At 44.6% G+C, this 15,172-nt stretch overlaps 1 pseudogene; it reads right to left on the bottom strand.

Annotated features, from left to right (window-relative positions):
- Positions 1–12,568: 12,568 nt before the first annotated feature.
- On the bottom strand, positions 12,569–14,812 carry LOC147728021 (18S ribosomal RNA; annotated as a pseudogene).
- Between the last annotated feature and the right edge of the window lie 360 nt (positions 14,813–15,172).

The raw sequence follows: 15,172 nt of genomic DNA, 5'->3' as shown, positions 1-15,172 counted from the left end.
TGTCATCTTCCGGCCACCATAGTGAGGGGTCAAACAGATTACCCTTTCCATATGGCACAATCTCTGTTTTCCCTGAGTTGCATTTAAGATGGTTTGCGCTCATCCATTGGAAAGTGGCTTTTAGGCAATTTTTGAGCTTCCTTTCAGCCTCATCGGTGTTATCTTCCATCACCAGGATGAGCTGCGTACCATCCGCATATGAAATGGTGTTGATGTTAAAGGATGATATGAGTGCGATCAGGGGGGCCATATATACATTAAAAAGTGTCGGGCTCAGACAGGAGCCCTGAGGTACTCCCGAGGTGAGCCGTTTTTCTTCAGACCTAAACTGGCCTAAGGTGACCACTTGTCGCCTGTTTGCTAAAAAGCTTTTTAGCCAGCCCAGCACATTTCCAGCTATCCCTGCCGCGGCTAGACGGTCCACCAAGATGACATGTGAGATCGTATCAAACGCCGCGGACAGGTCTAGCAGCACCAGGACCGCCTTCTTTCCCTGATCCATTGCAGCCCTTAGAGTTTCAGAAGTGAAAATCAGGGCTAATTCCGTCGAATGTTGTGACCTAAAACCAGCTGGGTTAGGGTGCCATATATTAGTGGCCTCCAAAAAGGCGGTGAGTTGCCTATTCACGGATTTCTCTGTTAATTTGCAGAGAGCTGGGAGCAGGGAGATGGGTCGCAGATTTGTCAGAGTTCTTGGGCCTGGTATTTGTTTTTTCTGCAGGGGCTTTACTGCTGCAAGTTTCCATTCTGGGTTTCGCTATAAAAGCGCACGACTCGTTCACATTTACGGGAGCCTCATTACCTGGCTCTTTGATGAAACTCTTTAATTACCCTCATTACCTGGCTCTTTGATGAAACTTAGTGAACCACCAGGATCTGCGGAACCCCCTTGCCCCCTTTCCCTCAGCGCCTTGAGACCCGTTCCGGGTGAGTAGCTTGCGCTTTATAAACCCCCTGATTAATTGAATGATTCATTCCAAGATGGCGGGCTATGCATCCACATGCATGTGCACGGGTTGTGACTCCCTTATGGCACTTGAATAAAAGTTCCCGTTAAAAACTGATTTACCATATTCAATCTGAATATATGGGAACTTGAATGTTTTTAGCACATTTCTAACATTTCTATTAGGCTTTTCTTTCTATGTATAAGTGTGTTTGTCTGAGTATGATACTGTATGTATGCTGCGAGTGATGAATGAATAAATTGGACCTGTTTTTCTTTGAAATTGTTAATATATGATGTCTTAGTGTGATGAATCAATTTTCTACTAAATATATTTTAAAAAATTGTATTCAGAAAACCAAAAAAATCAAGTAATATTTATATCAATTTTTTTACTTAAAGAGCATGGTTATTTAAGCACATGTAGAGTGGGTATAAATATCAACGGATGCACAGCATAGCCCAATCACATAGGTAGAGTTCTCATTTATGTATTTTGAATCCATATCCCCTGCCCCTCTACCTTTTATTGCTTTCAGGGGTCCCCTTCTTTTGAGTAGTTGTGACTCCCTTATAGCCATTTTGGCATTATTTAACGCCAATGCAAAAAACATTCATCAAAGCCAATTGTCTGGCCTATTGAGATGAGGCCTATTGATTTTTTCAATACATGGTAGTACTGCAAAAATCATGTGAAATCTTTATCACTCACCATTAAAATTATTCATCCACTGAGATGACACACATGAAAGGTTTACACGGTAGGAAGCAGCAACCTAAGCACCAGACTTTCAGGAAAAGGCCAGATTGCCTTGACGGACAATCCAATAAGGAGGCTTTCACCTTCACTCTTAATTTTTATAAAATAAGTGAACCCTTAATGTACTTCTCCTCCATTATCAATGTGGGTTTTCTGGTTCCTCATTCCATCTTGGCACCACCCAGTTTGAAATGCACCCTCTCTCTTCATCCTATATACAAACATACATAGGGCCCAATTAAAAGGAATATTTGTAATAGCACTTAGTTCTACGTTTGAGTGTAGGTCTACAGATTTTTGGAATTCACAAAATAATGACAAGAGGATTCCTTAAAACTGGTGACAGGCAAACCTTTACGAATTTCCTACTTCATTGAACTGTAAAGGCAGTTTCACGGGAAAAACTGTATCTAGTGTAAAATAGCGCTTGTGAAAATATGTGTGCATTAGTGTAACTGCCCCTTTCTTTTTTTCTTTTTGTTTCTCCCAGAAGAAAATATTTCTTCCTGTCGTGGAGCCCCTTCTGCCACACCCTCACAAATGTCGAAGGTGTTCGCTACCCACGTTGACCATTCTCTGCGTGGGAATAGGCTGAGAAAAAGTTTATGAATTGTCACAACCTCACACGTTTGTGTCCGTGCATAAACTTTCCCAGCCCGGGAACAGCTGCTCTAAACTCCCAAGATCTCCCACATGGTAATAGCGTTACTTTACAGGATTAATTAATATTACATGTGAGTAATAACTTTCAGGTAGATTCATCAAAGACCCGTTTTGCGAGTCTTTAATAGCGATTCATAAGGAATCGCTATTACAGACTCGCAAAACGGGATTCATGTAGGAATCGCAAAATAAATTGCGATTCCTACACATTCCTTATTTGCGATTAGCAAATTGCTAATCGCAAATAAGGAATAACTCCCCATTCATTCCTATGGGCCTAAAGGAATGAATGGGGAGTATTCCTTATTTGGGATTAGCAATTTGCTAATCGCAAATAAGATAGCGATTTCAAAGGTGCCAGGGGTGTCCAAAGGACACCCTGTAGCACCCCTGAAATGCAAATTTAAACAGGTGTTGCGCACAAACATGTCCAAAGGACATGTGTGTGTGTAAAATGCAACAGAAAAAAATGCACTAACGTGCTTTTTACTATTTTTTCGCTATTTACCACGAAGTCAGACTTCGTGTTAAATAGCGACCAAATATTGCGAATTCGCAATTTCCAATTGGTTAATGAATTGCATTTAAGGAATCTCTAATAGAGATTCCTTAAATCCAATTCCTCGCAAATATGCGATTTCGCTAATAGCGATTTTTGTATTTGGGATGATGAATCCCAAATGCAAAAATCGCACTCGCAAAGGGCCAGATTCTCAGAATCTGGCCCTTTGCGAGCGCAATTTAGCTTCATGAATCGGGCTGTTTATGTATGAAGCCCATTCACAAACCAGGTTGTGCAATTTGCAAAAAGATTGGTTTGCGAATAATTGTGCAATTTAAACTGCACCCAATTTTCTATGTACCTTTGTACCACTTGCCTAACTAATATTAATAAGGCATGTTGAATTTGTATCCCCATGATTGGCTGAGAATGCAAATATGGTGATCTGGAAGGGACAAAGGCCACTGTCTCTGCATTTTCATTCCTAAAGGGGGAATATTTTTAGGTCTGGCACACGTACATTTCGGGCTTTCGGTCAGCCCTCTTCATCCATTGGTCTGTTGTTATGCCTTTCACATTTTTCTACCACTCACTACAGCATATAGTATGGTGCAGTGGGTCGGCACACTTCCTCTATTGGCTTTCTGTTAGTGATGGCATGTGCACAGATACATGAAAAGGAGTGCATTTCAGAACACTCCTGTGCCTTGGCTGCAGGATCAGTCCTTTATTTATATATTATTAACATTTTTAATTGACAATTGCATATGCTTGTAAACAAAATAAAATGCACCCTGCCAAGGTCAGGCCAGTTGTTTTTGCCAGTGCTTATTTACAAAAACAATTTGTGTCCATTCAATGGTCAGGTATTGCTGCATTGAAATTAAATATTTCCTGTTTGGGAAGAAATCAGGTGGAAAAGGCTGCGATTTTCTGAACTACTTCCTGCTTTCTCTGGGAAGCCAGACTTTTTTTGTAAGCAAATTTTATTGTATTTATAATAAAACATACATACCAATATTTAACAATTTACCCCAGCTACCACCACCCTCTTTTAAATCCAGTCACCATTACAGTATGTATACATCACAGATTTATTTTGTGAAATACATTTATACCCATGTTCTTCCTCAGATTCACCACTCTTTTCTAAATTTTAAAGGGACTCTAATAAATAATCCCAATACACGTACTCTTTCAAATTATCCTCTTCCTTTGTTTATATCACTATGCATTACTGCAATACTGAACTCTCATAACTCGACCAGCAAACCAACTTCACTTTCCATTTTGCTTCCCTAGGGGTCCTGGGCGCTTTCCAGTTAATAGTTATCTCAAGTTTAGCAAGTACCAAAGCTAAATCAATAAATCCTGCAGTATTTTTACAGTTTGCAGGGCTTGGAAATCCCCCCAGTAGTCAGACCACAGGAGGACACTCAATTAATCTCTGTTACCGCATTTATACAGAATACTACCTTCCTTCAGTATTCCACTAATAATGCGCATGACCATACCATGTGTAACATTTCTGCATCCTGTTCACCACATCTCGGGCATGTCACATTTTTCTGATAAATTGAAGCTATTTTTCCTGGAGTTAGATACGCCCTAGGCAAGTAGAAAAAACATATCAATTTAAATCTCACATTTCTAGATACAATGTTTCAATTTGCAAGAATTCTAGACCCTTCCAACTCTAGTATTGGATGCGTCAAATCTTACTCCTACTTTTCTATTAAACCAACAAGAGGCGTTATCATATCACTTCTTAATTCCTGATAAAGGCACGGCACCGCCTTCATAAGAACCATCATGATGTACAATATTTGACAAGCACTTTGTATTAGTGGCTTTACTTAACGAATACCCCAATGGTTACGCAATCTAGTGATAACCGCTCAATGCAACGAAAATTGCCCTCTCGGGATTTCAAAAGTGACTGAAAGTTACTCAAATGATAACATCACCCCGTCACTATACAAATCTCCGATAGTATGCACACCATGATTTTCCCACTCTGCTAAGACTCACAATCTTACCCCCGAAATGATTTGTTCCAAACTTCCCAATGGAATGCCAGGGGCATAGGGCCTCTGAGAATGAATTTGTTGAAGCTCACAATGCCAACAGTGCCGCACAACCTTCCCTGCAGTGGGCATTCCCCTCACTGATCCTTACAGGGTCCATGAGCATTCTATACAACACATCCAAATCTGTTTTTATCTCCAAATTTAGACTTGATTCCCAAAGGAGGATTCTATTTGCGAATCACATTAATCAGGAAGAGGCTACATTTTGGGTTACGCCACTGCCCAACCGCAATTGTATTCACAACTGATTCATGCATTTTATTGTGATTACCAACTATGAGGCATCCTTTCTGCGTCCCCTCCTCTTACCGAGTTTAGACACAAAATTGAAATTAATTTTCTGACTTGCAAATAATCTTTACTCTTGCAGTCGCAGAGCCTGTGATTTTGAGAGTCTCAAGGTTTGTAACCGGAAAACGGTATCAGAGAACAGTTCCTAAATGTTTTCATAGTGTAAAACCATGACTTGTGAAATGCGAAAGTGGTTATCTAAGTATGTAAAGAGCTTGTGACTCGGGTTTATACAAGAACTTTATTGCCATAAAGATGCTCAAATGGTATGAAAAACATATGATGAATAATAAGCCATGTTTAAATAATTATACCCCAACAACACTGGGACGTCAGGTTAGCAGCAGAGCTCACCTGATACATGATGTTTATTTTTAATATAAAAAAGTTATTGATTGCTGCTCATTGGGTTAAAATATTTGAGGGCATATTATCAAGAAACAGCGTTATAAATATTGCTGTTTTAGCGGCAGAAAACTGCAGCTAAAGCGGCAATAATGGGCTTGATAAAATGCCATTGAGAATTCCAATAGAAGCCCATGTTCTGGTGTCAACATGGTCTTCTAAGCGGCGATAATTATAGCACCGTGCTTGATAATATGCCCCGTAATTTGCAGGAATAATGCGATTCACATTACACATAGATGTAGAAACAGAGATTTTTATTGAAAAACATCATCCAAATACCTAACAGGTGGTAGATTTCCTTTGTTAAATGAGACAGACTTCCACATATCTACAAATGCACGCATACTTATCAAAACACTTGATTTGATTGGAGGGACTGGAAGACCGGGGGTTTCTAGAACAATCTCCTAAAAGGTTTTGGGGCACTTGGCTGTTAATGAAAGAGCGTTAGTTAGCTGGACAACCTTCACGTAGGGCGAGGAATCTAAATTGAAAGCAGATGGGGAGGTAAAGCCTGCTCAACACCTGCCCAAGATCATTGAGCTGGTGGAAAAAGCTTTTTGTGTGGTGGGGATTAACTCTCAGCGTCCTTATTGCGTCCTCTTTCTGAGCCAACTGAATCATGAATGTATTCACAGGCCAGGCGCAGTAAAGAAAGGTCTGCAAAAAAAACTGGCGAATAGTCCACGATATTTGCATTTGGCCTTTCTTTTCATGGTGTGCGATTCAGCACCTAAACACGAGTATTCAATTAATTTGAACCTTGCAGCTAAGCTGTCTTTGACGAAGATTGTTAGCACCAATCATACTGTGATGCCATTTTTTTTAACTTAGCCTCATCTAATGAGAAGCCTGAATGTTTGAACAATGTTATTATAGATCTGCTCTGAAGCATAAACACTTCTATCAAAGCATATCATTATATTTCAGACCCGCGGAAAGGAAACAGCTCCAAAATATCCCTACCCTGGTGAAAATGTTGCTTTAATGTTATTCAGATACATTGGGGTGACATTAAAACGCAAATATCAAACATCCGAAAACGGTAAAATAATAGCCTCCTTATTCTATCATAGAGTTTGCACAATGCAACACTTTTGCAATATTGTCCCATGAAATGGCTGTTTCTATTACCTACTTAATTACAATTTAAGGTTTAAGAACACCTTTGTAGAAGCCCCATACCATGGGGCTTATTTACAAGCCCCTTGCGCCACTTTTGCACCATTTTTAACATGGGAAAGCTGACGTACGGGTGGCGCAAGTTGCTTATAAATAAGCCTCCCTATGTTTAATTCCTGGAGTGCCCAGGGCTATCTTGGAAATGCTGTTATTTGGAAATAAATTAGAATTTGTGACAAAGAAAAAGAGAATATTACCGGTTAAGAGAAAAACCCTTAAAAGAGTCTGAAAATCGAGAAACTCATGTTTAAGATGGTGTATGTGAATCGCACTTACAAATTCCTTACCCTAAAAATAAAAGCCTGCAAATCTGTTTTCTTAGTAGAGAAAGTATATTGATTTAGTAACAAATACGTAGCGTTGAAGATGTTGCATTAACATTAGTTTTGAATAGCTCTGGTGCTGAAAGGCTCTGCCTAATACACCAGGCAGAAGCTGTTCTTATATAATAAAGCTCTAGCATCCCTCCATTGCCCATCATCAGTTCTCCTCCCAGTCCATACTATTTTGACTAGACCTGTCTCCCTCTCACAGGTCATATTGCAAGATAATAAAGAAAACTGTTAGTCTTCTTTCTACTTCCATCACTCTACAAAAGAATGACTCCCTTTCCCCTCCCTTTCTCCTGTTTTATTTCCTGTCAAATATGGGTCTGTTCACCTCTTTAAATACCATCATGCTGGGTAGGTGGTTTTCTTATCTAAGCACCATGCCACAGCATACTCCCTGCTCTTGTGCAGAACTGTGTTGACGAGCGTTCATCGTGCAGGGAGTGGGTCAGGGAGATGGCGGTGGAAAGGCGATCGAACCACAATCAAGTGCAGTTCTGTATTGCGTGGGCCGGGGGAGGCAGCTTGCTTTGAGGAGTGACAGAGACTTGCGAGTTCTTCTTTTCCAACAAAGGGCGTTATTATGAGTTTGGTGGTCCATGGGAATTCCAAACCCGTTGTGGCGGTCCATCCGCAGTATTACAACTACGGTGGTGGGACCGCCACAACCACCTGCGATCCCTGATCCCCTGGTGATGGTGCCGCAGCGTGAGGCTGTAATATGCTGGCAGTGACATGGCGGCACCGCCAAGCATATTTCAGGTTTACTCACTGCGACCCTTTTCATGATGGTGAGCCCGACCATGAAAAGGGCGTGGTGAAAAAACAAAGTGGGTATAGGCCTCCGTGTTGCCTCTGCATAGGCGTGCATGCAGGGGGGTGCATGGTGTGCCCCCCTGTCAGTACGAACCCCATTCTTGCACAGAACTAAATGCACAACATTGTGCATTTTGGTCCATGCAGGAACAGGCTGCGGCTCTTCCACAGCGATGCCTTTCTAAGGCTCTCCTATGAGCCTTAGAAAGGCACCGCTATGGGACCGCCACCACAGGCCTGTCCGACCTGTATTCCAATCGGAATACGGTGGGCAGGATGACAAAAAAGGGACTTGATGCTTCAAGCCAATCTCTACAACTCACAGAGAACATGGTGTAAAGTGCTGAGATTCATAGCTGCATGCACTGCACTGGTTCCATGGGCTCGTTTAATCTAAAACCTAATTTCAATGATCTTTTAAACCATTGGAACCTTAGCATCCCAAGACTTTGACTGAATTGTCTCAGACAGTTCTCAAGTTATTCATTTTCTCCATAGGTAGTTATTGTGGACTTTCTCAAGAGGGGTACAGTTCCATCTCTCCACCCCATTGCTCTGGACAACAGATGCAACCATTTGGGGTTGGAGGGCAATTCCCCAACATCAGCAGGTGAAGGGTACGTGGAAAAAAGTGGAAAGGATACAGTCTTCCTACTAGAGGGAGTTAGAGGCGATCTCGGAAGCAATTCAAGCTTTCCAAACCCAGTTCAAAGGAATAACCCCTAGATGCATCAACGTTGTCATTTGCGATTCCTTAATTGCGAAAAATAAGGAATCGCAATTAAGGATTCGCAAATGGCAATGCATCATTAATTTCGCAATTTTTTTGGGATTCGGTAAAAATCGCATTTTTTACCGAATTCCAATAAAATTGCGATTTCCAAATAGCGAATCCGATATTCCCATTCATTCCTATGGGCTGAAATGCCCATAGGAATGAATGGGAATTGCGAATTCGCAATTTCGAAACGGAATGCATCAAAGCCTTTCAAGGGTGGAGAGGGGGGTCCAAAGGACCCCCCCCTGCACTCATGAAATGCACTTTTACATGTGAGTTACATACACACATGTCCTAAGGACATGTGTGCCTGTAACGTACACGTTTAAAAAATGCATTTTCATGCGTTTTTAAACATTTTTGCACATTACCACGAAGTTCAACTTCGTGGTAATTTGCATTTGCAATTTTGGAAATCGCAAATGTTTTGGGGATGATGCATTGCTGTTAAGGAATCGCAAATGTGCGATTCCTTAACAGCAATCGCATTTTTTTGGAACTCGCAAAAAAAGCGATTTCCAAAAAATGCTTGATGCATCCCAGTAACCAATTTAGGAAGTGCAAAAGGCCGATTTATGCGAATCGCACCGTTTGCACTTCCTAAAACGGTTGATGCATCTGGGCATTAATCTTTTCTTAAGAAAATGATATTTGGTTGTCAGGTGTTGTTTCAAAAGACAAGGGAGGACGATGAGTTAAAAGCTCAATGACTGTTGATGAAGATTTTCTCTTGGGTGGAGAAACATCTAGCTGCTGTAAAGGTGGTTTATTTTCGAGGCAATTTCAAACACCAAGAAGATGCTATGTGTTGAAGTCTTCCTTCATCGGCAATTTATTACATCTCACAGTCCCATTTCGATCAGATATGTGCTCATTTTTGGAATCCAAGAATAGACCTATTCACATCATCACAGAATGCGATGCCTCCTCTGTTTGGAACTGAGGCAACATGTTCTCATGCATTGCAGTGCAGGTGTTCTCCATCCCGTGACCCAAGTTTCTTCTGTATGCTTCTACTCCGATTCCCTTCCTCCTGAATGTGCAGCAGAAGATTCGGGAGGAGAGGCATATACTCATACTTTTTCACCCAAGAAGACTGTGGATCTCTCAACTCTTGTAGATGGCAATAGAGGATCCATTTCTTCTTCCTCTTCACCCACCTACACTTCAGTTACCCCTTACTTCCACCTCAAGTCTTGCGGCATCTCAGCTTTGCGGCTTGGAAATTGAGAGGGTCAGATCAGAAAGTTTGAGTGTTCAAGGAAGACATCCAAAATTCAAGGAAGCAATCAACCCTAACCTCATGAATTAAGCATTGGAGTGTTTTTCAATTTTAGTGTGTGAATAGAGTTTTAAATCCTTAGACCAATGACCCCTTGAAGATCCTGGATATTTAAGGGAGGGCTTCCTGAAGGGCTTAGTTCCTGTGACTTTGTCAGCCCAATGGTCAGCAATAAAGGCTTTTCAAACACCTTCCGATTACATGATGAAAGTCTTTTCTTTAGTCAGTAGACTGCCTAAATGTTTTAGGCTCAAAAAGCCCCTTGCCCAGTCCCAACTTGGGATCTCTCAGTTGTTCTAGAGTATTTTCAAGGGCACAGTTTAAGCCTTTGAAGTCCGCTAAGCGTACCTAGCACTCTTTTAAAATTGCCATAAGAATGGGGTACGTTGGAGTGGACTGGAGTGGGATAGATTAGAGTGGAGTGGGGCAGGTTGGAGTGGGATAGAGTACAGTGGGGTAAGTAATGTGGAGTGGAGTGTTGTGTCATGTAGTGAGTGGCATAGATTGAAGTGGTGTGGCGTGTCGTGTCGTTGAGAGCCCCGTCCTGCCCACTCTGTGTCTCAGAAGCCCTGGCCGGGGCCATGGTCTGGTGCTTCCAACCAAGCAGCCAGCAGTTGCCAAATAGGCCCAACTAAGCCCGATTGAACAGAGTCTGATCTGGACCATCCCCAGGCAGCCCTTCCTGTCCGTGACTGCAGAGCCCATTTCCCCCACCATGCGCTGGGTAACACAGAGGGCCGGTGTATGGAGCTCGGGACCCACCGGAGCTCTGACCGAGGGCACAGCCACGGCCTCCCTCTCTGTCAGAGAAGGGGGAGAGGGTTTCCTGGGCCTGCCGCTTCCTTTATCTCAGGCCCGGTTGTTCCTAGGAGAATGGGAAGTCTTGTGCCATGCCTCCCGACGGTACCTCCTGGGTGGCATGGTAAATCATTGATGGTCTCTGCCATTTGAGACCGGGCCCAGCCATCTGCTGAGGGCTTCTTAGAGCTCTCCAGGGCTTGTGATCGAGATCCGTGAACCAGGGGCTGGACTTTTATGAGGGTTGGTCTCTGCTCTATTCCCTAAACCCAGTGGGGAAACAGGAGAGTCCTCCACAGTGTGCAGCCACCATGCCCTGGGTAGGGACTGTCACCACCATTCTGTGGGCTCAGAGTGCTGCCTTGGGTGTATGCCTTTCTGGAGCCCAGGCCTGGGGAGCCAGGGAGCCCAGTCCATCCCATACCCTCTTCCCATGGGCCTGCACGAGAAGCCCATTTTCCTCGACTAATAGTGGGAGCTTACAGAACCCTGGTTGAGGGCCAAACATTGAAGTTAGTCCCGCAAGCTGGCCCGTAGGCCATTTGGTCATCCAGCCCACCAGCCATCTGGTGGGACAGTCTGGCGACTAGATAGCCTGGACAACCCAACTACCAGATGGCCTAGGACAACCAGAACAACAAAGTCCCTGGTCCGCCGACAATAAGAGTGGCCGTGCACTCTGAGGCAGGCCATCTGGCTGTCACCCCGAACCTAAACTTGGTAGTGCAGGGTGGGAGGGGGAAACCCCCATGCTGGGTGGCACGTAGTGGAGGTAGCCTCCCATGGGCCTGCAACCGCTCCATGTCCCTGCTGCCGTTCTGGCAGCAGAGAGACTTCCTGGGGGCGACAGGAGCCCACAGATGGAGACAAAAGCTAGGATCAGTGGATGACTTTCAATAGATCGCATCAAGGTAGCTGCTCTGCCACTTACTAAACCCTGACCCCGAATCAGGTCATCTATGAATGATTTAGCACCAAGTGCCCCACGAACATAGGAGAACTAGGGGCATATGAGGCTGCCCCCTTCGGTCTGCGCCCCGGTCCCAAAGCGAGCGGCTCTACACACCGGCCTAAGAGGCCGGCTAGCTGAAGTCAACCGAGGCTGCACAGCATTGCAGCCAAGCACATACACCAAATCAACCACTGGGCTCGACTACTGCAGTGTCAAGACCCCCCGGCTTGGGGGGCAGCCTGAGCCATGCCAGCGTGCTAGGGGGTAGCCCATCCCCTGACCGGGTCGGAGGCGCTAGAAGAGAATAGCCAGGTAACTCCTCCCAGGAGCCAGGGGTCCCTTCATGACCCTAGCTCCTTCTCATACAGGCTGACCTGCTGCATGGGAAGGGCCTCTCTTACGCCACCTGAAACCCGGTCAGTCCGAGATCGGGCACAGAAGAGTCCAGGGCGACAGGGCCTTCAGGAGTAGTCTCAGCCCGGGGAGGCACTGCTATTTGGTTCCCCCGAGGAGTCAAGCTGGGTAAGCATGGGTTCCATCTCGGATGGACTTTCCATTGTGCTGCTCCCAGAGGGGCGGGTCTGGTCCTCCCGGGTGGAGGAGCCTGTCCCACCCCCAGTCCTTGCCCAAGCACCCTGGAGGCTGCAGACCTCTCCGCCGGGCATGACACCTAAGTGGAGGGGCAGCCCTGTACCTATGGTGTGTTTTCCATCTGGGAGGTGGTCATGAGTTTTGGGCTGGCGCCTTTAGTCACTTGGGCTACTCCGGCATTAATAATCCTTCCTGAGGTTCACCTACTGAATCCTTGTTGCAACTTTTACTTCTGCTAGATAGTCAAGTTTGTTCATTTACTCGACCCTCCACCAGGACCAATTGCTGACCTCGACAGGGTCGATCTGTGCACCTCACTAAACCATCCAATCTGTTGTATTGACGGACAGTGTGTACAAAGGGGAGGAACTTAATCAACGCTAGCCTATGACCCCCACTTACTGTGAATTCCTCATTCATTGGAAATGATTGCAATCCCTAACCCCTATCATTAACGGGCTTCAGCAGGTTACCCGCACCTGTCGGCTAATGGTAGACACACCCTGATTCGTTCATTTAGCGCACATGTAGCCCCGCACATGAAAGTGCATCACAGACTTGTTATTGCTCGGTCTTGTGTGGCGGAATGCCACTTGTCCCTCTAAGATATTGGACACCGATCGGTGAAGGTCGCGTAACTATTCAGCATGGAGGAGTCTCATTCCTTTTGTGAATTAACTAGACAAATCACTTCACCAATTAAGAACTGCCAGGCACCACCATCCACAGAATAATGAGAGAGCTATCAATCTGTAAATACTTACTGTGTGCCTGGGCTGGATGAGGTTTCCTGTGTTGAGTCAAATTTAGCCGCAGGCTCCACTCCTGATGGTGCCCTTCCATTAATTCCATTAAGTTTCAGCTTTGAAACCATACTATCCCTGAATCCAAAAACTGGTTTCCTGGAAGCTGCTCCAAAAGTCATTGGAATAACACCACCAGATTGCTAGTTGTCATTGTTTATGGCAGGATCTACGACTGTTTCTGATTTTCTTTCATTCTTGATTAATGGAAACATTCTTGGCTGGTGCTTTCACTTTGGTTCGTCTTGCGGCAGTCTAAGAATTTGTCCTCTAGCAGCACAATAAAAATGCCCCCAGCAGTCCCTTCTTAATCATGGCCCTATTTCCAAAAATTAACAAAATCGAACTGGAGTCCTATTCCATTATTCCAAGCTGAAGTATTCAGGTGACTGGCCTGTTTTGAACACTAATTTTTTCAAAGTAAATGCTTCAGACCCCCAGGACATTCAGTTAAGAGCATCAAGGGGGTGCTGAGAGGCAGGGGATGGGACAGGCTGTAACTTACCTTGCGGCGGACCGCCAGCTTGATCCCAAGATCCAACTACGAGCTTTTTAACTGCATCAACTTTAATATACACTATTGGAGCTGGAATTGCCATGGCTGCTGGCACTAGACTTGCCCCCAATGGTTCATCATTAAAGGATTTAAAGTGTACTATTGCAATTACAGGGCGTCGAAAGAGTCCTGTATTGTTATTTTTCATGACTACCTCAGCGTGTCGGGAGTGGGTAACTTGCACGCATGTTGCCTTCCTTGGATGTGGTAGCCATTTCTCAGGCTCCTTCTATGGAATTGAACCCTGATTTCCCATTACCCATGGTTACCATGGTAGGATCGGAAAGTACCATCAAAAGTTGATAGGGCAGACATCCAAATGTATCATCGCCATCACAAGGAAATGCGATCAGCTCAAGTTGTTTAAAGTGACCAAAGTGGCAGGGCAAACTCGTATTGGTCTTGGTCTGATGAATGCAAGCATTTCTGTAAAGTTAGCACTCGTCTGCATGTAGTAGCCCTAGAATTGGTTTAATGAATAGATATCCCACCTGAAACCAAGAAAATCCCTAGTAACAAAAAGAGAGAAAAGGGGAAGAAGCAACCAATGATAAAGGAGTGGGTGTTATAAAGTGAAGGAGAACACCTGACAGAGTCTACACCTTGCTGATTTAGTGATACCCCTTAGTTGAAGGGTAGGAAGGCAGGAATACCCTTTTGTTATTATATACGTCACTCACTCTAATATTGACATGCTTCAACATTGGGCTCACCCTGACTCCTAGAGGTCCTGGTGGGCTCAACCGTGTTTCAGTGAGCACTTATGGATATATTTAGTATGGGGCGTAACGTTAAGATAAAATTCCTCCCCCACTCCTAAAGTATACTTTATTGATGGAGTGGGAGGGAAGGTTAAAACTGACTATGGTAGGGTGGGAAGATATAATGGTCCTAACTGAACACCTAAGTGTAGCTCTAAAATTACCACAATTATCTAAGTAACAGATGGAGAGATCAAAGGAGCCGCATCTGATTCTCAGTTTCACTGCATGGGCTGTGTGCACTTACACATGCATGGCAAATTTTTTGAGACAAGCATAGGCTACCGGCAGGATCAACCAGGAAGCGGCACTTGCTGGACAGTTTGTTGGGAGCTGCATGCCCATCATAGACTGACCTGCATACCTCATAGGAGCCTACTGGGGAATCCTGTCCACCTGGGACACTTGCTGGGGGGACAGGTGCAGTCACACCAGCACCGGCGGCCCAGCTATCTCCTCAGAAGGGAGAGGCTAGCCGAGGCGCAACCTGAGCGGCGCACAGGGGTGCCAGTCTGGCCAGCGGGGACACCCCATGGAACATTTTTTCCGAGCTGCCGTAGAAATGCGCTAGGCAGTGGAGGTCAACAGCGTGGTGCATGGGGGTCTAGACCGCCTGACAGCATCCAGGCCTGGCACCACCCTACCCCCTTCCACTGGGGGCAGA

The sequence above is a fragment of the Lissotriton vulgaris genome, chromosome 3_1 (assembly GCF_964263255.1).
Source record: "Lissotriton vulgaris chromosome 3_1, aLisVul1.2, whole genome shotgun sequence".
NCBI lineage: Eukaryota > Metazoa > Chordata > Amphibia > Caudata > Salamandridae > Lissotriton > Lissotriton vulgaris.
Note: the sequence above shows the minus strand (reverse complement) of the source record. Positions and strands in the feature narration are given on the sequence as shown.